The sequence below is a fragment of the Cyanistes caeruleus genome, chromosome 17 (genome assembly GCF_971803275.1).
Source record: "Cyanistes caeruleus chromosome 17, bCyaCae1.hap1.1, whole genome shotgun sequence".
NCBI lineage: Eukaryota > Metazoa > Chordata > Aves > Passeriformes > Paridae > Cyanistes > Cyanistes caeruleus.
Genome location: NC_141717.1, coordinates 10,940,365 through 10,965,088, shown reverse-complemented (window position 1 = coordinate 10,965,088; position 24,724 = coordinate 10,940,365). Strand labels below are relative to the sequence as shown.

The 24,724-nt window shown below is 43.6% G+C and overlaps 1 long non-coding RNA gene across 2 annotated transcripts; it reads right to left on the bottom strand.

Annotated features, from left to right (window-relative positions):
• Positions 1–4,560: 4,560 nt before the first annotated feature.
• On the bottom strand, positions 4,561–23,876 carry LOC111936056 (uncharacterized). 2 transcript variants are annotated; one of them, XR_002868013.2, is made up of 3 exons: positions 23,664–23,876; positions 22,386–22,529; positions 4,561–5,176 (listed from the first exon to the last, which is right to left on the bottom strand). It is a non-coding gene; the product is annotated as an uncharacterized LOC111936056 (long non-coding RNA). The 2 variants fall into 2 exon arrangements; XR_002868014.2 differs by lacking the exon at positions 4,561–5,176 and adding an exon at positions 13,421–13,702.
• Positions 23,877–24,724: the final 848 nt, after the last annotated feature.

The following is a 24,724-nucleotide window of genomic DNA, read 5'->3' as shown; positions in this document are numbered from 1 at the left end:
CAGGCATGCCAGAAGAGATTGCTTTTTGGTTGAAACAGATATAATTATGGTAACCCAGGAGAACCTTGTTTTGGAAGAGGACAGAGTTAGTTGAATAATATCTTTTTACAGTCTTTTCTGAAAATCTTAAGAAGATACTAGTGTGGGGAAACAAGAAAGAGAGAAACTACATTTTATTACATTGTCAGTAACTGGCCATGCTGAAAACTGGTCTAGCCTGACTGCAAAGCAAAAACAGACATTGCTTTGATACAATGATCGATTTTATTATTCCAGCTGAGATTTTTCTCTTTCATTTTTCTGCAGATCTCCTCTGCTCAGTAAATAAGGAACTGTACAAAAGTCCTTTACAATGCAGACTTGGTGTACAACAATATTAAGCAAGAAAATATTCCAGCAGTCATGAAACAGCCATCAAAAGCACTGCTTCTTTTTTCTCAATCCCTGCAAGAAATCAAAACCTTTCAAGCAGAGCCAGATTTTAGCGAAGGGTGGCTGTTTAAAGCAGAGTTGCCAAAAGCCTTGGCTGTGCCTGGACTTTTATTTTAAGTATTTGTACCATTAAATATTAATATAGGTCAAATAACTGATCCCCCTGAGCAGATGAAATCTGCACAGTGAAAACAAACACACTGTAAAACATGAGCCAACGTTACCCTTAATGTTACTGTGTAAATATGCAAATACAGACCCCGATTTCCCTGAACAAGTTTTCTTATTGATGTTCTGGGAGAATGAGAAGGAAAATATAAAAATTAAATAATAGTCACAGCCCTGAAACTTTTAAGAGCTGATCCAAGCCTCCTTGGCTCAAGGGAGCTTTGCCTCTACTACCTTAAAGAGCAGCAGTGCTGCAGAACCCGAAGCACACACAGGGAAATCACAACGTGGTGCCACACAGACAAGGCAATGTCAAATTTGACAGCAGATATTTCCTTAAGGACATATTGCTATAGGAATGAAAAAGAAAAATTTGGAGCAGTTCTGCTCATTTTTTACTGGCATTCTTCTGCATAGTTTTTCTCCAGGCTCCCAATTTCTGCAGCAATCCTGGCTGCAGCTCAGCCCAGCCAGGCAGTGAGGAACTGGGGGTTTGGAGAGCTGGTGGTGATGAGAAATTTGGGGGAGTCCTACAAGAATGTGGGAGATGTCCTTGTCCTTGACCTTGGTGAGGTCCAGGCATGATGAGCTCTTTGTCCAGCTCACAGTCACCATTTTGGGGAATATTGATGAGAGGCATGGAATGAAATTGAAAAGGAAGAGAAGTACATAGCAAGGATGGAAACTGAGAGTTCACTGAATTATCAGTTTGTGTAGAGCCTCAAACATTATTCTGGAGAGGCAGCCATGGGAAGCTTTTGCTGTTGATCCTTTTTCTCCTTTGTCCCAATCTTCCCAGCTGGCACAGCTGAAGCTGGGTTGGTGCATTCAGGATCAGCCTGTGTGCTGGAAGCCTGGCTGCTCTGGGATGTGTCAGCACTTGGAAGTGTTTTAAGTTTGAATTGGGTACGATAAAAACTTAAAGAAGCTGTGAAAAATACCATGGATCCTTGTTATTCCTTGGGAATAACTTTATTAAATGATGGCACTGGCACAGAAAGGTTGTACCTTAAAAATGATGAATGAAGGTACAAGGGCACTTAAATAATAGTCTAAATTATGCTTAATTCAAAGATTTAAGATGTTCTTTAAGAGAAGTGTGAATCTTATTTAATCCCATGCTTCCAGCAGCTGAAAAATTAAGAATAATCCCAATACTGTGAAACTTGGAAACTTTCACCCAGGGAAATATGGATTCTTATAGCCAGAATACTCTGGTAACACACACAACAGTGAATGTAAAAGTCCAATTTCAAATCTTAAAAGTGAGCAGACCCATGGTCTAAGATGCATTTCACCATTTTTTTTTGCTGTCATATTTGGGAGCAAATAATACAGAATGACATATATGCACTGCAAAGGCGTAGAATCTAGATTTTCAGCAGCTGTGAAATGCTCCCACTTTGTAAATAAAATTAAACCCTTAGAAATATTTCCTTCAGAAAAAAAAAGTTCAGGTTTCTCAAAATATGAAGAGAAATATTCCAAATATTAAGTAAAAAAATTTGCATGAAAAGATTGGATTAGAAGGTAAGCTCTGAAAAAATCTAAATATTCAAGAAAATCTCATCTGATAGAAATTTTCCACGTAATTTTTTCACCTTGTTGAAATCTGTATTTAAGGAGATGCTTCACGTTTCTTGTATCTTGATTAAAATTTTGAGTCATGTTTTTCTACTGATGTGCACCATTCTGGAGGCTGCTTCTCAAAAATCTAACCCAAAATGCTGACACTGGAGTGCTGATGTGAATGAGACAAAGCAAGCCTGGCTCCAGCCCAAGTGCTCAGCCCTTCCAAAGCACACTGATTGGAGTCATAACCATCCAGCTAAATGGAAGCTGGTAATTAAAAATATGCAAAAGGGTTTGGAAATAATGTGAATCTCTCTGAATGTGGATTTTGAATATGGGTGTCTCTCACATGGGTAAAGTGGATAATTGCCTGCCTATCCTGCCTCTATTCATTGCGAATAATTGAGTTGTTGTCAAACACTTCTAACACTGCCTATCACAATAAATATGAGAAGACAGAGGAGCTCTTTGAATAATCTCATTTTTTGTGGCTGAGGAAGCTGTTCCTTTTGTACTTGCCTGGGGAATGGCATAGCAACAGGAAATGAGAACGACAGAAAGAATTGAGAAAGCACTGCAGAATTTGCTTTATTTTTTTATTTCATATCTCTACACTGCATCTAAGACTCCAGTCCCTCACCTGTGTTTCTCCAGGGACTTCCTTTGTGCAAAACCTCAGGGCTTGTTCTCCACAGGAGCAGTGGGACGAGTTGGGTGGATGGGGACAGTGGGGTGAGAACCAGGGATGTCAGACACCCAAGGGGAGCTTAGCACAGGCCCCAGCTAAGGCAGATGTGGGTGCTTGCCAGAGAAGTGGGGCATGTTTGGGTAAGGACTGAATGGACCCCTGCACAGCTCTCAGGCTGCACGATGTCACCAGTGTCACCAAAGCCCTTTGGAGCACACAGGAAACTTGCCAGGATGTGACAAATCAGCCTGACTGATGGAAGGGGTGTCACTGCCTCCAGGCAAGCTCAGGTGCTGCTCTGGGCTTTGCTCTGGTCCTTGGCTGCTGCAGAAGGACTCAGGTGACACTTTTCATTGCTGTGCCTTCAGCCATGGCCCTTCTCCTACAGCCCCCCACAGCTCTGCTTCTCAGCACCCTCTGCACCTCCCTCTGCACACCCTTCCACCACCCTGTGCCTCAGCAGCCTTTCCTAAGCCTTCTTTCCCACACTGTCACAGCTCTCCATATGCCACTGCAATTCCCTTCTCCCCATGTTTTCATCCTTCCCTTCCTACAGCAGACACTCCCTGCTGGTTCCAGCCAGCCCCTTGCAGTGTCCACTGTGCTGCTGCTTTGGGGGTTGTTGTGTTTTGCACCCTTGGACTTCTGCAGGGAATGTGAGCTAGGTGTCTGGAGCACTGTCAGGGTGAGAGTGGTGCCCAAGAGATTTGATGGGTGGATTTTTTTGTCTCCATTTGAGACTCACTGGAGCACAGTGTGGGAGAGACAAGCCCTTGTCTCCAAACAGCTGCAGCAGGTAGTGCCTGCTCCTTTCTGCCTGCTCCTCTAAGAAGCAGGGACCTGCATCCCCCTCTTTCTCACCTCCCTTTTGGATTTCACTTTTGCTCTGGCTGTGTGCTCTCCAGTCTCTTTCATAGGTTTCTAAACTGATAATGCAGGCTGAGCTGGAGGAAAAGCAAGAATCAGTCTCACATCTCCATCCTCAGATTTTCCTGAGGATCAGGATCCTGCCTGGAGCATTTCTGGACACACAGTGATGAGTTTCTCAAAAATTCCCTTTCACCATCAGGGCCTTGGCATTTCTGATGCCAGCTTTAATGTAAGGCAGAGGTTAACCCAGAGATGCTGCAGTAGAAAGAAAGCTTTGCATGTTGCAGCAACCAGAACAAATCTTTGATATCTGAGGGCTGATTTGCTGCCTTCAAAGGGCTCTTGCCATCACATAAGCTTTTGCCACAGCAATAATGCAGCAGTCTGAGAGCCCAGAGATGGTTTTGCCTGTGCAGCATCGCTCTTGTAGTGAACAAGATGCACTTGGGACCTATTACAGTCCCTGGCAATTAGACAAGAGTGCAGCATCTCCAAAATGCCATTGTCCAGGCAAATTAATTAATCCTGTGCCCCTGGGACAAGGATTGTTCCTGACCTGGCTGAGTGTGCAGCAGTCCTGGGCTGCTGGGGAGAGGAGAGGGGACTGAGGCCACCTTTCACCTTTCCATTCCTGGATGCCAAGTGACTCCCAGAGGCCACACACACATCAAGTGTGTGGCACTGTCATCCCTGCAGTTCAGCCAAAGCCTGGCTGAAGGCACCAGGCCACAGCATCTCTTTCCATGCTGTAATTGTTGGTGTGTTTTAATAAATTCCTGCAGGGACACGTGCCGTATAAAACGTGTGAGTCAAGCAAACCGGAAAGCAGATCAGCTTTGCACTGTCATTTATTCTGGAAGAGGAGGCATGTTAAATACCTTTTTCCACAAATCCCCTTGCAGTAAATCAGTTTTGGAGCAATGCAGCTGGTTGTCAGGTGCTTTGCTGGTGCTGTGCTCTCAATGACTCTCTGTGCTAAGGGATGTTCTTGAAAGTTATGTTAAAATAGACCAGGCAGTTTTGGAAAAGAGAGGTGTGTATCCAAATAGCTGAAGTGAATGAGTTCATTCTGTGTACCAGGGAAATGCACAGCGGGCAAAGAGTGGCCAAAATTATAGGCCAGGTACTTTCAAAATGTTCTTGGCTGGCTTCACAAGCAGGTGTAAATCTGCTGGATGCATTAAAAGCCAGTGCAATTCAGATGCAAAGTGAGAGCCTTTGAGGAGTCCTGGAGGAGACAGCCTGGACTGGAGGAGAGCCTGAGTCCTGCTCATTAAAATAGCTGTGCCTGGGAGCTTGTTGGCTCTGTAGGAGAACTGGCAGTGCTTCCTGCAGGGAAAGGTGGGCACCATCTTCTGAAAGCAGGTGTAGAGCTCAGAGCACACCCCAGACATCACACAATCACCACAGGGCATCCTGGCCACTGGCACTGATCAGCAGCATGGCCTAAAAGAACAGTGAGGAAAGCATGAAATAGAGGTGATGAGAAACTCTAAGTGCATTTGGGCAGCTCACTGTTGTCAAAATGTCTTTCACAGGCACTGTTCTAAGGATGAACCCATTGTGTCTGCTGAGCTGAAAGGCTCTGTCCCTTCCCACAGCCCTCACTCCAGTTTCTCAGGACTTCTCACCAGGGAAAGAAGAGTCCCAGGATTTTATTATTTCATTATTACCAGTTCCTGTTAATACTCTTTAGGGTAAAATCCCTCGGTTTCCAATTCACTTCCACTGCCCTCCAGCTTGGCTTAAAGGTGTTAGAGCAAGGGGAAGTAGGAGCCAAAGCACCCTGTCTAAATCTTGTGGGTTTTGGTAAAATTTAGTTTTCTTTACTCATTTTTTGAACCGTAAAGATTTACACTGCATTCAGTCATGTAACTACACAAATTAAAAACTCAGCTTGGCAGAAATCACCCCAGAGTCCTTTGCTGGCATCTTTCCTGGAATGCCAGCTGTTCCAGAGGAGTAAGAGAGGCCAGGCTCTGCTGATTTCCCTAGCCTTGCTGATACCTGCTCCAGATTCATTTTTTGAAGTAATAATTTAACATACAGGAGGTTTTTGGGTTGAAAATCTCTGGGTTTTTTTTGTAGATTGCCAAGACTGATATGATGTCAGGTCCAGATCCAGTGAGCATGAGGGAACTGAACTCCTCTTTTAGCAAAAAGGTATGAAGTTCATCTCTGAATTCAGTGGCAGGTATTTTGGGACAGGGATTAAACCAAGGACTGTTTTCCTCTGAACTGCAGTTCAAATGAAGAAAGTTCTGTATTGAGAACAGTGATTAACAGAACTGATTTCATTATGGCAAAAAAGCCCCAAAACACAGCAATGTAAAGTGCCAGCATCAAAGCCTGTGAACATTTTCTACTTTTGCACGTTGGAAGTTATATATATTTTTTAAATGTTAGACATTTAAAGGGTTTTTAGATTCTTGATATAGAGCAGAACACAGAGAATTGCTTGGGATTCATAGGTCCACACTCCCCCATAATGCCACTATAAATTAATTGGCTGCATAACCAATACCTCTGCCTGAAAGTTGTATTTTTGCTTCCCTGAAATGCACTTAGAATTACTGAAGGCATGACTCCCTTTACTGAAAGCTTCTATCACATAACATATATGCAAGAAAATCAGCCCTAAGTGAGAGAGAGGTTAATGGGGGGAGCATGAGAGATAAGGGTGATAAACTGAAAGAGGGAAGGTTCCAACTAACAAAAGAGTTAAAAAAAAGGTAATGATTCACCATAAGACCTGTCCATATCAGAAGTTTCACAGAGGCTGCATTTGGAGTGCTGGGCTGGACAAAGCCCTGGGCAACCTGAGCTGAATTCAGTGTTTTTCCTGCTCTGAGCAGGAGCCTGGACTGGAAATCTGCTGATGTGCCTTCAGTCTGAACTGCTCTGTCTGTCTGTCTGTGAGAAATTGCCATGAGCTGGCTTTTGCCATTTTCAAACAAATGACCAGATTTCCAGGTTTCTATTAACAAGAATTCAGCATTTCAAAACAAATCACCATTCCTGGCAGAAGGGGTGAGAGCCAATCTTGTCCAGGTGACCCTCAGGGTACTCCTACACACCTCCCCACAGCTCTGTCACTCCTTTTGAACTCAGAATTTTTGGTGCAGGTAGTAGGTTAACCTGGAGCAGGTCAGCTGTGGTGTTCATCCCAAGCCCAGGTTTACCCCAGGAGCCTCACAACCACCTCCATGGCTCCAGGGACATTAGTGGACCAGGGTGAGCCTCAGCAAGCTGCTTGGGTGGAGAGGTCAGGAGCTTGACTGAACAGGCAGCTTGTTCTCCACCACACATCTGCAGCCTCCACTCCCCTGGGATGAAGGGGAAGCAGTGCAGGCGCTGCTCTGACTCCCCCCAAGATGCACGAGGTTTTTGCAGAAGCTGCTGCTGAGCCATGGAGTAACCACTCAAATCCTCTCCCTTGTTTTTTTTCCTGTTCTCTGCTCGATTTTTCACTCTGAATTAAACATGCTGATGGGCTGCATTTGGCAGAAAAACAGGCAAGCAACAGGTTGCGATCTAAATATTTGATTCTGATCACCACTGCCATCACTTTATTGTTGCTGTTGAACGAAGATGTGGGTGAATTCCAGCAGGGAATTTACAATCTACCTCTGTGTTAGCAATTACTGATTTGATTTCCAGGTGTCCTGCAGCTGAGTACTCTCATTTCACATTAATGTAAGATTTCCATCTTTCCTTGGGAGTTAATTGTGTAACATGCAAACAAAAAATCAGCCATGAAAACATGGAAATTCCCAGGTCTTCATTTCCTCTCTTTTGTTCAAAATTCTATTGGAAAGGTGGGGTTGGCTGGACACAGCTGGGACAATGTGTCCAATGTGGATTTGTGCAAGCTGAAGCCAACATAAAAAGAAAAAACAGGTTAATTGCAAGACCTCGATCCTGAGTGCCACAGTCTTGAGGGAAGGAGGATGCACAATTTTCAGTCTCTCTGTTCTCCATGCTTATTCAAAAACCCTGTGACACACACCAGCAGAACTGATTGGGGTGAGGCCATTTCATGCCAGAAAGGTTCGAAATAACAGCTCTTAAAAGAAGGAAAATTTCTGTCCATCCAGACCAAATAAATATTTTTCAGTGCTTGCTGTCTCTTCCTCACAGATAAGACCCCTACCTCCAATATACAGCACTGCTGGCACAACCAAGAAGATATCTTGAGAAGTGCACAGAAAAATGGCATGAAATTAATTTTCCATTCCTCAAGATACTTCTTCCCACTGAAGCTATCTATCACCTTTAAAGTGACACTATGACTTTAATGAATGCTTTCTTGCCTTTGGGGCTGCTTTGGGTAGAAAGGCAGGTAAGGATTAAACAGGAGGAGGTCCTTGATGTTGATAAAAAGGATGGCTTTCAAATCTGAAATCCACTTGAGCAGCCTGGTGCAGCCGAAGGGAGGCACCGGCTCCCTCTCCTAATGCTGCGTGAAGGCAAGAAGAAGGCTCAGAAAAGTGACCCAGCCCAGAGGCACTTTAGGCAGACCACTGCAAATAGACACTGGCTTGGACACACAGCAGTGACACACAGCCAAAAAGTAGCTGTTCCCTGCTGAGCCCCAGTGCTGTCCCAGATAAAAACCTGGGCCAGGTTTCTCCCCGAGCGCCTGCTCTGCTCCGCTGCCACCCCCACGGCTCCGGCAGAAGTGCTCTCTCTGAGGCCAGCTTTGTGTTGTGCTTGGCACGCAATGAGGCCCTGAAAATAATCTCTTGTATTAGCTGAAACCCTCTCATGCCAACTTCGTGATCCCTCTGACATATTTGCTGCCAGCTTTTGGTGTCAGTGCGCTGGCCCGCGGCTCAAAGCAGTTACATTTTTAATGCCGCACAATGCGTACCTTCTCTCCCTGCATCCCTCTCTAGTGGATGAGCAGGACTTGGGGAATTTGGCTGGAGCATCGTTTTCCCCAGTAAAGACTGGGGACTGATGGAGAAAATGATCTGTGGTCCCCCACAGTGTGTACCAAAATGGCATGTGGTAAGACTCATTCTGATTTCTAAAATGCTGGATAACAGCCAGCGTTTCTGCTCCTCCAGCCCCATACAAACTCTTTGGGACTGTCAGTTCTCCAAGGCCTTATTTGAGCAATTCACTGAAGAACTGGAAGGGATAAGGTGATCTGAAAACACAGTGAAATTCTCCAAAAACCCCAGGAAGGTTATTGTGTTTTTTACCATATTAAGCAATAACTCCACTCCATAGAAAAATAGTATCGAAGTGCTAAAAAGAATTGAACAGCCATCCATATAAAAAATAACCTCATAATCACAATCAGCTGAGCACACCTTGAATTAATCCGGAGTAGGTGTAGGAAAACAAATGTTTTAATGTCCTCCTGTAACCTCCTTCTCCCAGGTGCCAATTTTCACCTCATCTTTAGAGAAGCCAGGCGTTTTGCCTAGTTGGGTTTTGCTGGGCATTAACAGAGGTCCAGGCAGGAATCCAGTGTGGACCAGCAAGAAAGGCCCTTTAGTTGTTGGGAGGTAGAAAGTGGTTCCAGTGCTGTGATGGAGAGCAATTGTAAGGCAGTGAAACCAGACTTTGCTTTGTCCTGCAGAGCTTTAGTGCCCACCAGGCTGTGCCACAGCGTGCCAGCCATCAGCCTGCCAGGCAGTCTGGGCCCTGAGGGGCAGAGACAACTGCTGAAAGGGCAAGTTTTGTAATAACAACAGCAAAACTCAAAGCAGCAGAAGGGAGGAAAGCATCCCAGCGGTGAAAAATAGAAGGTGGCTGCAGGGATGGCACAAAGCTGTGAGGAGCCTTGGTGCCCACACAGTGTTGGACACACACCTGCAGAGCAACCCGAGCCATCCATCAGCTGCAAAATGCAACAGCATCTGTGTTTTTCTTCAGCTCAGACTGCCTTCAATGTATCCAAGCCCATCACTGAGTATTTTGCTGCAATGGATTAAATATCTCAGGTGTCATTTCACTGATGCAACAAAAACAGTGAGAGGTGTCCCGTGCTGGAAAAATTCTTCTGACTTAGCATCTCAGCTGTCCTTCATAGTGTTGGTACTTTTCTATCAATTACCATTTGGTCTCCTAAATTAAGAGCTCAATCTCAATTTTGTCCCCAGATGGGGAAATTTTTCTATTTCCATTTTGTCTACAAAATAAAAGCAAACTGTAATTTATTTTTTTTGTGGACAAAATGAGTTTGGGTTCTTTCACTTTTCTTTTGGCATTCCTTCCTGTTGACAGCATGATTTGCACAAAATTACATTCTGTTGATAAAAATGTGCTGAAAAGTCTTTCGGTTTCATTGACTGAATGATTTGCAGTAAGAGGTTTGACAAAATGCATGTTGTCGACAGAATGAAATGGGGCGGGAGGAGGAAAGAATATCCTTCAGACATATGGAGCAAGCAGTTACACACTCACTTGGTTTGTTAAAAACCCTGCTCAGAGTCTATCAGGAAGGATTCTGTGGGATTCAGATAAGACAATAGTTACTTTGGAAAATCTCATTTGCACAGATACATCTGGCAGTGGGGAAAGGCATAAAGAAAGTTAACGGGTGCAGAGTTTGGCCAGAGATCATTGCAAGTGCTGTTCTGCTTCCTTAGATGTCTTTCTATCCAAATAAATTTCCTCCATTAAGTTTACAGATTTCCTCATGCAGCTTTTAAGGGAATAGTTGTACTGGAAATGAATGAGACAGGGAAAAGAAGTATGTTAAAATTTATGAAAACATCTGTTGGAAGTTCGGAGAAAGATGCTTTTGTTTTAATCATCTAAGCAAGACTGATGGATTTTATCAGAGCTAAGTACTGAAGAGTCCCAAATGGGCTCTTTATCCCAAAGGCAGAGCACTTGAGCATATGCCCAATTTTAAGCATGTGAATAATGGCCTCGTTTACTCTAGTGGGAAACTCAAATGCTACAAGCCAATGTGTTGGATCCTAAAATACTTTGGATTAGTGTTAAAATCTTGACCAAATTATAGCAAAAATTAACCTCGAAGGTAAGCACACAAAATTATTATAGTTAGGACCAAGTGTTTTTGGTAAAAGAAATCACATTAAGTAGCTGCATCTTATACTAGGATAGAACATTAGGATAAAAAGACAGTTATTGATAAAACAAAGTAAATATTAATTTATTAAATGAGATTCATTTGCTAAGCCTTAAGTGACCTTGAGATCATGAGCCTGGTGGGAAAGGAGAAATCTTGTTTGCAGTGCTATTTCTTCATTTTATCCAAACTTGTTCATTACTCAATATATTTACTGCTTTAAGTCAATTCTGAAGAGAACTTTAACACCTTTTTTTCCTTTAGCTGTTTTCTCACAGCAGCATCCTTTTGTTGAGCACCAAGTCTGGCTGTCAGTGAGAGAGGAGGAGGACGAACAAGAGTCAGATCTGTGCTCTCTTTCAAGAGTGGTTCTGTAGGTGTGGTAATGAGCTGTGGCTTCTTCTGGGAAATTTGGGTTGTGAATTAAGTTGTAGATGGTGTTATGTTTCCATTGCAATGTCCAGCTCAATTTTCTGTAAAGGTTGCTATGGGTATCAGAATATGGTGCCAAAATACCCTAAAACACTATTCCAGACAATTATTCTCATTTCAGGATGTAAATGCCTTGGTTCCACCCCCACAGTAAAAATCCCACTGGCAGGAGCTGGATCAGGGGAATAAACAATCTCTCTTCATGTGCACACACTCAGTTCATTCCACCCTGCTGTCAAAACCGATTGCATTTGCCTGTTCAAACAACAAATGTATCAAACCAGAGGAAGAGCCTGTGAAAAATGCTGCTTGCACGGGGACAGGCTCCTTGTGGCTGGCTGTGCTGGGGCACTGCAGGAGCTGGGGGGAAAAGGGGGCTGGAGGAAGGGAGAGTCCAGAATGCTCCTCACATTAGAGGAGAATTTCCATTGCTCTGGGGTTTGTGGTGCTAAAAGAGCTGATTTTGGGGGGTTGCAGTCTGACAGAGTGCTCCACCTGAAAGCTGGGGGGTATGAGCTTAGGGAGGAGCAGTTGTGTGAGCCAAGAGCATCCTCAGGGCACTATCAGCTCTCCTGGTCTGACGAGGAGGTGAATGCTCATGGTCTTTTTAGACAGGCATTATTCAGGCACACAAATGCTGTCATGCTTGACTCATTCCACACTTGCACCTGGTGGCTACTGTTTCCTAATTTTGGAAAGCCTTAATATACATTGCACATGCCCCTTTTGAATGGAAATGCAATTCAGTGGCATTTAACAGGGAAAGAGCCACAGCTGGAAAACAGAATGTTTTACAGAAATTTTGGAAATTGCTTCTTTTTTTGGCCATGAAAAAGCTTTTTCTATTTTTCTTCTCTTTTAGCTTTTAAGCAGTAATTGTCATCCAACTAACCAAGACTTGGAAGTGCAGAGTTGTCTTCAAAGCTAGAAGGGAATGATATTTTATGTTCTGAGATGTGCACACCTTTCCACTGAAAATTTGCATGTGTTTAGGGCTGGATGTACATGTTGGGAAAGATGTGGTTCCCTGTCTCAGGAAAACAACTGTCCAGGTAGATTTCTGTCCATGAACTCCAGAACAAAATCAGATGTAGGGAGGATATAATACAGGTACTATTTTCAAATACATTTTCTAGAAGGAAATTTGTATGGGAAAACAAAGATACGGAAAAAAAGCTTAGATTTTTCAAAGCCATGGAAAGAAATGGGAGTAGAAAGACTGAAAGGAAATGGAGAACTTAGGTCAAATTACTTCAGAGCACATAAGCTATAAGCTGCCAAAAGAAGTCCATCAAAGCAAAATTTACACTTGAATTTATAACACAGCCAGGCAGATTTTTCTGGAAGAGGGAGAACAGTGAGTACAGTAACCAAGCACAGGGCTGGTGCTTATTTAACCATAGAAATAGATAGAGTCTGTCAGAGCATTTTCTAATTCTGTTTCTATTATTTGGAAGTAGAGAAGATGACAAATCTGTTAGTTCAGAGTGTTGACACAATACACTTTTATCACTTTTTGTCAACAGAACATAATTGTGTTCAGATTACTCCGTCGCAGGGGAATAGCCATAAGATCCTGCTGTCCATAAAAATAAATGTCATGTTCTATTTCTGGGAAAACAAGAGGGAAACAGGAAAGGCAAGAGAAGAAAAACCTTGGACAAGCTCTATTCTTTGGGCAGAGTTTTAGTTATTCAGACACTGTGATGATGAAGCAGTTATTCACCCAAACCTGACACCCTCCTGCGCTTTTAATTTGTTTCCCTCTTTGCCACCCCATCCCACTGAACCCAAACACTCCAATATTCTCTTCCAAAAGTCTTCTGTAAATGATGCCAACTATGGGTCATGAGCAGTGTGTCAGCAGCTGGGATGACAGAAACCCTGAGGAGGGAGGGCAATGCTCTTCAGGGGTGGTCAGGGAGCGGAGCAGTGAGGCTGAGATGACAGGGAGGCCTCCAGTTTGATCAGCCTGACTGCCTTTGCTGTTGGATTTCAGGGGTCACATTCCCAAAAACCTGAAGCACAGCCCCTTGGGGAGATGGCAGCTGTGGGCTATCAGCTTCTCTCTTCTGATCTGGACCCTCTCTGCCTGTGGAAGGGAAGACACTAAATTGCTCCCTGCTCTGCTCCTCCAGAAAATCATTCCACCTCAGGCATCCATTTCCCAGACAAAATGCAAACTCAGCTGCAGGAACATGTCACATTTTTCAAGATTAAGCAAAGCAAGAACTAGTATTTTTAATAAAGCTGTTGGAAATATTCAGTTGGCTCCCTTCTAATGGAAATAAAAGTCTGCCCATCCATCATCTTTCCTTGCAACACTCTGGAGACAGCTGTGAGTGGAAATCTGAGGGCTGAAGGGGTTTCAGGCAGGTACTGGTGCTTGTGCACAGCAGACAAAAGGGATTAGTCAGTGTGGGGAGGAACCAGAGACACTTTGGGCTCCCTCATGGTCCAACACAGGTGCAGTCCCTCCCGATTTCCTGTAGTAATTACAGAATGAATCACAGCAATGAATTCAGTTATAAAAATAGAAACATATTCTTAAGGGGAGGAAACAAACAGAAAAACAAAGTTTGTTGTCAAAATCCAAATTCCATCTTCCTTGTCCCTAATTTTATTTTCTCATAAAGTCATGTCACGTCTCACACCTTCCCATTAGTTTTTGACATGCTACTTTACCAACTGAGAGACCCAGAGGGGATGGGGGATGTGGGAGTCTTAAAAAAGAAATAATTAATCTCCACTGAGAGTAACATGCTGCCACATATCACTCAGCATTGCATCAATAGCCTGGTGGCGTCAGGAGAGGTGACTGAGAAGGAAACAGGAACTAGCTCTTGATGTTAGATGATGAAAACTGAGATATTTAAAATCTCCAGTGCCCATTTGCTATGCAGTGTGCTCAGAGGCATCCAGCATGATTACAGCACCCAGACACAAGAGTGTCATCTTCGGTGCTGGTGGTGCCACTTTTACAGCAATTTAGCAAATGATCACATGGAGATGGAAACACTGATTAGTTAACACACAGAGCCTTCGTGTACTCTGCTCATGCAGAGCTTTGAACTTCTGGAAGCTGTCACACTGAGGAAATATCTATCCTGCAGGTAGCAGTGATTGTATTGCTGTCATAATTCAGAGTGACACTGTGTGTAGGCTTTGTGCGTGCACCAGTCCAGAGGGGCAGCTGCATTTCAGCTGCAGAGAAGGTGCTCATTAAAGCAAGAGGCTGTTGGGAGAAACAACCAGTCCTCTAATTGATGTCATCTCTGGAAAAGAGGGGCTGATACCATATCTGAGTGTGAAACCCAAGAGGACTGCACTTTTGATTTGTGATTTCACTTCTGAAGTCCAAAAAGGCTGAGATCCAGAGTGAGAACTGACCCTGGCAACTTCCCACAGGTAGACTGTAAACAGGAACACAAATAGACTGTCCTTTCTAAATACCCAGCCTAATTCTCCTTCCTGACCCTGCCCACTTCTCTGCCTCACACGGTGTGGAGCCTTCCGTGTCATTTTTTGACTCACACAGGTACACTGAAGCTGTTGAGAAAGGGAACATTTATTTGCTTTCAGAACTGGAACAAGACAGGAAGAGCACAAAACCCACCCAAAAGCCCAAAACTGGAAAAATGAGAAAGTGCTGGAGCTGTGGAACAGTGTTCATGGCTCTCATGGGTTCTCAGGAGGCACACAGCCACAGCTGGAGGGACAGAAGGCTGCAACCCACTGCTTCCAGTCTGTTTCTCTAACTCATCAGGACCCTTATCCACTGGGAGTATCTCAGCACACTGCTGTCCAGTGGAACACCAAGCTTGGAGCTTCTCTCTGTACTATACAGCCAGATTAATTCTGTTTGTTTGTTTGTTTGTTTGTTCACCATTTCCATAAGCTATAAAGCAAGTAGTGTAATTTCTCCTTGTTTCTGGGATGTTTATATGAAAGGATGGGAAAATGGCCATATACACAGCTAGAAATCCAGAGGAATGCCACTAGTGGTGGGGATTCAGAGAGTGAGGAGCTGGGAATTAAAGTGATGTTTCAGAGAGAGAAGGGCATAAGGTGTCATTTGGTCACAGCTGTTCAGCAGCCCAGAGGAACTGCAGAGGCTTCTCAGGTGGAGCAGGCAGGAGGGAGGCTCCAAAACATGTGTTCATCTTTGCTTCTGGAGAGTCTGAACAAGACCACAGTGGAGTAGCAGCAACAGATGTTCACTCAAAGCACTATGTCAACATCCAAAAAATCAGGATGACAGGGAGGTGTCACCCCCTGAAGGATTGTATTTGACAGAGTGGCCCTGGAGCAGGTGGGCAGCTTCAGATGATTGTTTTTGCTCCATGATGGGTGAGCAGTGTCCAGTCTCAGGAGGTGCATTTGGGACTGGCTGCCATCTGATCCTGATGAATTGTGGCTGAGCCTTCAGCTGGAGCTGGAGCCCTCAAACTGACACTGGGCTGAAGTGTCATTTGGTGGGCTGTGACAGCTCAACCAAGAGGAATAAAAAGCATATGAAGTTTTGAGAGTACAACAGCATCACTGGCATATATTGAGAAAAAAAAGTAACATTCCCCATCTCCAGCTTTTCTGCTTAAAAGGGAAAAAATTCCTTTTCATACATGAAATAAGTATCCCTGACTTTCCATTAAGATTAATTTACTGGAAATTTAAACAAAAATTCAACTCAAAGCTGCTGAACCCAATGCCTTTTGCATAATCACTGGTGCCAAGTGCTAAAGTGCAACACTTGAAAAAAAATTAGGGGCTTTGAAAATAGCACATCGACATCTCCAATTTCACATCACCATTGTTCTTCTCACCTAATCTCTCTCTTTATTAAAATAGACTGATTAGTTGTGCCTACTTTGTATGATGCACAACTTCTCTTTATGAAGGCACCAGTGCAAATTGGGAGAGAGAAGGAACTAGTAAGTGATTCTCTTGACACCTGGGCCAGTAATACAAATGTCAACACAGCCACAATTCAGCGAGACACTTACGTATGTGCTTATACTTAAGCAAGTGTTTAAGTCTGTTCAGATTCAGTTTCCTGCCAAGGACACACTTCACTTGTGGGACATATGTGACTTAAGAATATGCTAAGTGTTTCAGTGATTTGGTAGCAGACCAATAAATGCCCTTCACAAGTAGCTGACTAAGTATGTGCAGTTATTTCTCAGATAAAGGGTGTTCACAGCTGCACGGTTTGCTGTGCTATCAGCCCTGCTGATCTTCAAGGGTGGCACTGACTGAAGGACACTGAGGGATGGAAGGAGTCTCTGATAGTGTGTCTCTGGATTTATCTGCCTAGATTTCTTTTTGTGAGCCCTGGCAAACTATTGCTTTGATATCTGAAAAGAGAATCAGTGGCTCTGCCAGTTTGTGAGCTCTGGGTGGGGATGGAGTGCTCTGTCGTGATGGACTCCAGTACTGCTGTGGTGAGGCTGAGAGAAACACGAGCTGGACATGTCAAACAAAGGTGTGAACATCTTCAGACAAGGTCTGGCATTCCAGTAACCACCTTTCCTGTGAAGATAACAAGGATCACCACCAGTTTTCCAGGTGTTTATGATTTTGATGCTCTGGAAGAGAACATAAGGCCTGCCTTTCATGCTGCAAAGTGAATTGGTGCTCTGGAGCTGCTCCTGAGAATTCAAGGATAACTCTGGAAAATTGCAGAACTGACTGGAATCATACAGTATTGCAAATGATGTTGTGTTTTTTTGTGGAAGCCACCTCAAGCTGTGCATTTTACATCTCTTTTTCTCTCCAGAGGTTTCACACATGGCCTCAGTGCTGAGTGTGCAGAGGACCCTGTTGGGCAGCTGTTGGTTGTCCTGCTGCTTGTTAAACACCCCAGAGGAGTGTAGGGATGCAGAGTAAATGAATCCAGCTCATCACAGCCTTTAGGGAGCTAATTGGCTCCTGAGCTTTTGAAGAGACAAATGCATTAGCATCTAACCCCACTCTGAGCAGGCAGTGGTCAGGAACAAGTCTGATTAGCAGGGCTGTTCACTGTCTTCCAGCTCTGATGTTAACTCATGACTGACCTTTTGCTGCTGTGTGCATGTGGAGTGCAGAGCCAAAGACACAGTCCCCAGAAATAGCTCACAGGCAGAGTAAAAGGCTGTGCTCAATACAAAGTGCATGTTGTTTTTTAAGTAAATAATTAGGGCTAGCTCTGTGGGCCTGCATTTTATTTAGAAGTTTCAAGCAGATGAAAAGCATGAGATTTGATTTTCCAACCCTTCTGTCAGCCACAGAGAAACTTCTATACAAGTGCATTTGTAACCAGGCTTCTTCGATGTCGATGGCTGAAAATCCATCAGGATTATTTTTGCAGGATTTATTTTTCACAGTTGCAGACCTTCTTGCTGAATGATGCATTACAGATCAATGCTGCAGCTTCAGAAATGCCCCCAACTTCACTGGACAGACCTCATTAACAACAATAGGTGAAATTATTTACCCGAGTCTTTTCTGAAGAGATGTCAGAACATCTGAATTGGCTCCAGGAAGGCTGCTTATTATTTTGATTTTGAAAACTATTTCTTTGTGGCCTGCCTGCAGCTGCATGAACTACTGTCTTGATCATTCCTCAGAACTCAGACAGTTATTTATTATTTAAATACAAGCTAAGTGTGGGAAACTCTTAAAATTCCCCAATGCTCTCCTCTAAAAATAAAGATCCATTAGTTGATCCTCGATAATTCTTAATTGTTCCCTCAGGTGAAACTGGACTCCTATCTCCTTGAGTTTCCTTCTTGGCTTTCTTTGTGGGTGCAGCATTTTTCTGTTGTTTTGCCACTGACATTCAAGTGTTAAAGCCAAACTTTGTGAAGCCATGTGGAGGGCAACGCTGGCTCTGATGTAATTCACAAGTAGCCTGGAATGACCCCCATCCACTCATGGTGACTCCTGTTTGTTTTGGACAGTGCCTAGAGCTCCATTTCCCCTTGTGCTATCTGCAAGATGTCTTGCATATCCTCCCTGTTTATGATCATACTCGCCTCTGATGTTTCCTTTTTAGCTTTGTTATCCCTCTTCTGGCCTAGACATAAACCCTGAATGCTCCTGTTCACTGGAGATCTGGTGGCACCTCTGACAAAAGGAGATGACTAACCTCCATGGCCTGGCCACGGGCCAACCTGGCTATTTACACTCTGCCTACCAGAAATTCCCCCTGCCCTTTCAATAGTCATGTTGTTTTCCACTTTTTGTCCCAAACAGCCATTGAATAGATGCTGTCCATGCTCCAGTTCAGCAGTCAATAGCACTTTAAGCTGGTAGGACTTTTTTCTGCTCTGGGTCCTGGGGGCATGTGGAGGTGCTACAGTTTGATTTCCAGGAATGGTCTCCAGTTCCTTGCTTTGAAAGGATCCTGTGCCAATCCTCCATTTCTCCTTACTAGCTATTATTATCTCCAGCTCTTCTTATCTTAATAACATTTTATGGAATGATTCCAGTATTTATTCTGTTTCCCATCTTTCTTTTCTCTCTGCCTTTTGAAAGAGGTGCTGGGGAAGGTGCTCAGCTGCTCTGAAACAGCCCATGGACAGAGAGCTCAGAGCTCTGTGCACTCCCAGCTGAGAGAAACCCAGCCAAAGGCTTTTCCCATATACAGGAGAGCTTCTAATTTAAATGAGTGCTGTTAACTCTGGTTGTCTTCTGGTTTTTAGTTTAAAATTAACAAAGCATATGACTGAGTTTTTCTCAGAGTGGGTTCCAAAAGGATCCAGGAGGCAGGAGAGTGTGGTGAGACTTGGCAGGTAGGAGAGCTGCCCCTGTGAAGCCTGCTTGCTCCAGCTAGAGTGCTCTCTGTCACTAATACTCACCCTGTTCCCATCTTAATGACATTTCACTCAATCAAAGAAGATGTGCTGCAAAAATAAAAGTACCAGGTCATGCCAAGATATGTGTGGGAAGAGTAGAGAGAATGTGTGGAGCACCAAGAATTACATGCCCAAGGACAATCAGATTTGTATCATCTTTTTCTAATCTTTTCTATTCTATTTGATTGTGGTTTGCCAAAATCAACACCACTGATTTTAATACAGGTGCCTTTGTTCCCAGAAATGGTCTGAATGAAACCTGGGATTATGAATTCTTTCCCAGGTCATGCTGAACCTTGGGAAGCTTTCCATACAGCAGGTAATCCCTTTATTATTTATTTTTTCTTTTCCTGTTCACTGTTATGAACTTCCTCTGCCCAGATTTGACACTGTTGTTATAAGATTTTGCTGTCCCACACCAAGGTGTGACAGGGGAGCTCTGCCCATTTCTGATGGAGCTTGTAAACATGACTTTGGGTGCTAATGTGTCAATCCAAGGAATATCCAAGATGTGAATATTGCAATTGCTGCATGGAGAGGTTGCCAGACTCAAAGAGTCAAAATTTGGGCTCGGGGCTGAAATGGAGAAAGGCTTTGGAAATCTGCAAGTTGTCTTTCACACAAGCCTTTCAGGCACATTGGAGTGTAGAACATGGGAACCAAGTATGAAAATAAAAGTAATGAAAAAATTGTCTTAGTTTCACTGTTCCTTTAAAGCTTGAATCTCAGCCCAAGGTCACAAATTGGTCCTCCCTGGTTTATAGACTTATAAAGAGACCCTGGGCAGTGTTCTGAGTAAACCTGGACTTACTGATGGCTTAGTGTTAAAAAATATGTTAAATCTGTGGTTCTGCAGAGTTGCAGTGTGAAAGCTGATGGAATTTGTTAAAAGGGAAAGGTGGTTGGTGGTTATTCACATACCTGAGACACAAGCAACGAGGGTCCCTCTTAGAGAGGTTTTTTGGGACAAGTCATGTCACATCCTTCTGTATCAACTTTATCATCAGTAATGACAGGATGGGAGGCTTTATCTGCCCTACCTGCCTGCCTCATTTGCAAAATAGTTTGAAAAGCCTGGAGATGGTGTAATAAGTGTTAAAATTACTTCACTCAAAGCCATTTAAAGTTTCTGTCTTTGGAGGGGTAGGAAATCTCACCTTTTATACAGTGAAGAGGCAGCAGCTGACCTATTAGTTTGCATCCTACATACAGTGATCCATCAACACCAGGATCAATTTCCTGAAGGTCACTAGCTCTTTTAAATCCTGCCATCCTCTTTGAATTCAGACAGCAGGGATTTGGCTTCTCTCTCCCTCACCTGCATTTTCCCTTCTTTCTCTTTTGATAAACATAGGCATTGCAGCTTTAAGATTTTAAGACCTTTCCCAGATGGAAAAGGTCATTTGTCTTTCACTACTCAACACTTCCTTCATGAGTTCATTTAAACATTGCCAGGCATCAGAAGAACAGAACTCAGCTGTAGGGTTATCTGTGTCTTATTCCCCTTTTGTGTAGGTGGCAAAACTGATCTAGAACAAAACTGTTTGGTTCCCATAGCAATTTACAACGTGCTGAGACCATAATACTGTACTCTTCCCACTCCTTATCTACACCTGTTATGTCTTCCTTTGCCACACTGCTAAGAGCTATAACACTGGCACTATTTTGAATGGCATCAAGCAGGCCATTTTCCCAAGTCTCATGCAATTTCTCCCTGTTTTTGGAAAGGAGAAGATGTATTATAAATCTAAGGAGCGAAAAGCAAACATTTTATTAGCTGCTTTCAATTGGATTCTCAATGAAAAGTTAATTAAAGGAGTGGAATGAAAAGATATTACAGTGCATCTACTAATCTTGGTACATTATTTATATGAAATCAGTCATCAAAATTAGTCATGTGCACTATCTTGCTGTGTGTGGTCTGGTTTGAAATGGTGTGTTTGTTTCCATTCAGCTCCACTGGATACAGCTAAGATACACATTTGATGTGCTATGCAGTTAGATCATATTTTGAAAGTTTATTATGCTCTCTATCTCTCTGTATCTGCAGGCTCGGAGTCAAGGGACCATTAAAAGCTTTCAGCTCAGCTTTGCAGTGTGCAAGAGACAAGTGACAAAAGTCATCCCTTCCCGTAAGTTCCCATCTGCTGGCCTTGGGCTGCTCCTCCTGCAGCCCTGGCCGTGTTTCCCTGCTGGCTGCTGGGGCTGGGGGAGCAGTGGCCCTGCCAGCCCTGTGTGGCAGCAGGGATGGTGACAGCAAGGGCCCTGTGTCCCCATGGCAGGGGAACAGCATCCCCTGGCCCTGAGTCTACCCCAGTCTGGTAGACTCCAGCAGAAACTCCCACCCCCTGCAGGTACCCCTGCCTGCTTTATTCAGCTCTTCTCTCTCCTCCTGAGGATGTGCACCAAGAAAAATCCGGGCTAACAAAGTAATTTCTGGGTGGTCAGTGAGCTGCTCCTTCCCTCCCCACCCTGGCTCATCCTCTCCCGCAGAGAGAGCAGATAGAGTTACGGATCCCAGGAGAGGAGAAGAGTTTAATGATCCCTCCTTAAGGTCACTGTCAATGCTGTTGCATAAATTGACCTGCTAGGGGCTTCTGTGAGAGCTGGACACGGAGGGGTGTAGGTTACAGAGCAGAGCACGGAACTCGCCCACTTAAACCACTGAAGCATTTTAATTGGCATTCAGTAACTCTCCTTTCCTAACAGCTGCCTTTAACAGTGAGCACTGCTAATGCCAGTCATGGGGCTGCTCTGTGCTCTCTGCCACAGCTCCTGCCTGAGCTGCATGGCCAGCCTGAGAAATGCACCTGAAAATATCATTTTTTCATTGCAAAGGGCAAATGTAAGTGCAAAGCCACTCTCTCAACACAGCACAGGCTGTGAGCAAGTGCAGCTTGGATGGGAAGAGCTAGGTTAAGAAATAAGAAAGAAATAAGAAATAAGAAGAAATAAGTGTCCACTTTGGCTGTGGACTGCTCAGCACAGGGGTGAGTTGAGGCTCTCTGTGAGTTTTCCCTGGAAGATGGGGAAAGGAGCAGGTTTTCCTGCTTGTTCTGGGGAGCAGGGAGAGCAGTGTAGGGAGGTGGGGAGGCATTCCAGCTGATCTCCTTTCCCTTGACTGCTTCCTCACCTTCCCTCATTGAGGCCCTTCAAGCCTATTGCATTTTTAATTTGTGAAAGACTTTTCAAATTTCACCACAGCATCTCCTTGTTTGAAGCCAATACACTTTTGGAGACACTTGATAATGTGGCAATAATTTCATGTTCTCCAGCTTTACTCTGCAACAGCAAATCACCAAATACTCTTTCCCCATCACACTGCTTTGCTTACCTGTGGGCAGCTTAAGAGTTGATATAAGGAAATGATAGGAAATCCATCCTGTAGGCTCAGACCAGACATATTGATCCTACAGAATGAGGATTTGTGCTCTTGAGCATCTCTCCACTAACCGTGGAACAGGAAATGTGTCTGTACCTGCAAAAGGGCAAAATAAAGATGAGCCTGTGACAGGTCATGGTGAAAGTCCAAAATGTATTTTAGACCAAGATACATTTCTGCTCTCTGAATATATTTTGGATTATTTTTGTCTTGAAACCAATGCATGTCTCTATTTGTTATGCACTTGGCTCATGAAGGATTGCAAAGTAGCTTAAGAAACCTAACAAATCTGGTGAGCTAGACAGCCACTCTTGCTCCTGTTGGATAGGGCCTCACACTGGGAACAGTCTCATTTTTTCCCAGTTTCTCCCAGTGGGTGAAAACTGATTTTTGCTCTGATTCTTTGAATGGGGCAGCTGGGGGAGAGCTCTCAGCTATGGTGTAAATGAATGGGGGGATGCTGGATATGAAAATTTCTCTTGAAATTTCAGTGCAACTTCTGGCAAAGCTAGGAATCAAGCCACAGTCTAGATAATTTTCCATATTTTATTACCTTTTCTTAGTTAAAATGGCTGAACTTGGGGTCAGTGTCTTCAGTTTCTCACAGAAGCATCACTTACTCAGTGTTCCCGGATGAACTAAAGCAGTAAGCATAAAATGGATATCTCTTGCTCAAGGATGAATCCCCTCTGACTTTTCTCATAAGATATTAATAAGAGAGAGGCATTATCAGATTCCATTTAACAGGTGTATAGAAGAAGGGGAAATCTCATAATCATTTAATACCTTCTGCAGGAACATCCTTCATCAGCTTTTGCTAATTATGAAGATGAAGACATTTTCTATTTTGTTTCCCACTTAAAGCCAAAGACAGAATTCAGGAGACAGCAACAGCAATTTATTTTCTAGGTTTTGCTTTCTTCATGCAAAGGAATGCCAAGGTAACCTCACAGGGTTTCATTTAAAAACAAGTATTCAAAGATAAAATACCATGGTTTTAGCCCACTGTCTCTATTAGTTTATTAAAATATTAGTCTTGTAGGTGTGTTAGATTGATTTGCCTTCCATGGTGTTTAAAAATAGCTGTGGGAATAATGGGCTTCATCAAAAATCATTAACTGGGACATTATTTTCATTTTTTAACCACAGAACAAAGTGTCACAGCCAGATTAAACAAGCCAGAAAGCATTTGGAGTGCACACAAACAGCCAGAAATTTTTATATATATACCTTAATCATGGAAAATCCTGGAAGATATTAGCTGTCTTCCACTGCAGTTTGGTCAGAATCCCCAAGAAAGGTCAGATTGTTTGAAGTGGCTGGTATTTGTACCAGCTGACAGGCAAAGGCTCAGTTATTTATAGTGGTTTGCCTGCATCCCCACAATGCTGAGGGACTGAATGAGATTGCAGAGATGAAAGGAAGGTTCAGTCTAACAACTGCAAATAGCTGTAGCTCAGTGAACTTCTAAATGATGACATTACCAAGCCAGAGAACTGCTGAGCTTAAGCACAGGTTTCAATCCTTATGGAGTAATGGGATCCCATAAGAGCCCTTTTTTTGGAGGGGTGCATTTTATTTTGATAAAGTTTAGTTTCCTGTGTGGCACAATCAAACTTTAGGGTTTCCTTTCCAAGTTTCCCTTATGAGCTGTGTCGTCTTTATCTGGCCGTGTCAGCCAGCCCCTTTGATGGAGATGTTTTTTTTAGCTATAGGATTTGGACAGGGAAAGAAGAAGCTGGGGTCATATGAGGAGAGTGTTGAGACCGGGAAGAAATGTGGTTCCAAGTTCATCAGGGTGAATGCTCACTCCTTTTTGCTGAATATTTGGTAGGCAAGTGACCCACCATAGATCAAGAGGGAGAGAAAGAAGACATTTCTGATGAAAAGGAAAACACTGATAAAAATTATGGGAAAAGATAAGGGCAGTGACCATGGCCAATAAGAGTGAAAACTGCTGTAAACTGGAATGAAATTCCAGATCTCTCTTGAAGAAACAACTCACAACTTCCAGTTTTACTAGGCTAGTCAGGTCTCTGGGGAAAAGGTGCTTTCTAGTCACCTGCAGGTCCCAAATCATCAGGAAATGAAAGACATGGAAGGCTGGCCCAAACAGCCAAAAGGAAGAAAAAGGCCCTTGCAGTCAGTTCAGCCTCATGGGAAAACTCCCATTTTGGCCCAGAAGCAGCAGGCAGGGAACAGCTGCATTGTTGTTTCTTTAAATCAGTTTTGTTTGGTGTGGGATGCCCTTTGGAGCACGGCTGATCAGGCCAAGTATGAGCGGCGTGTTA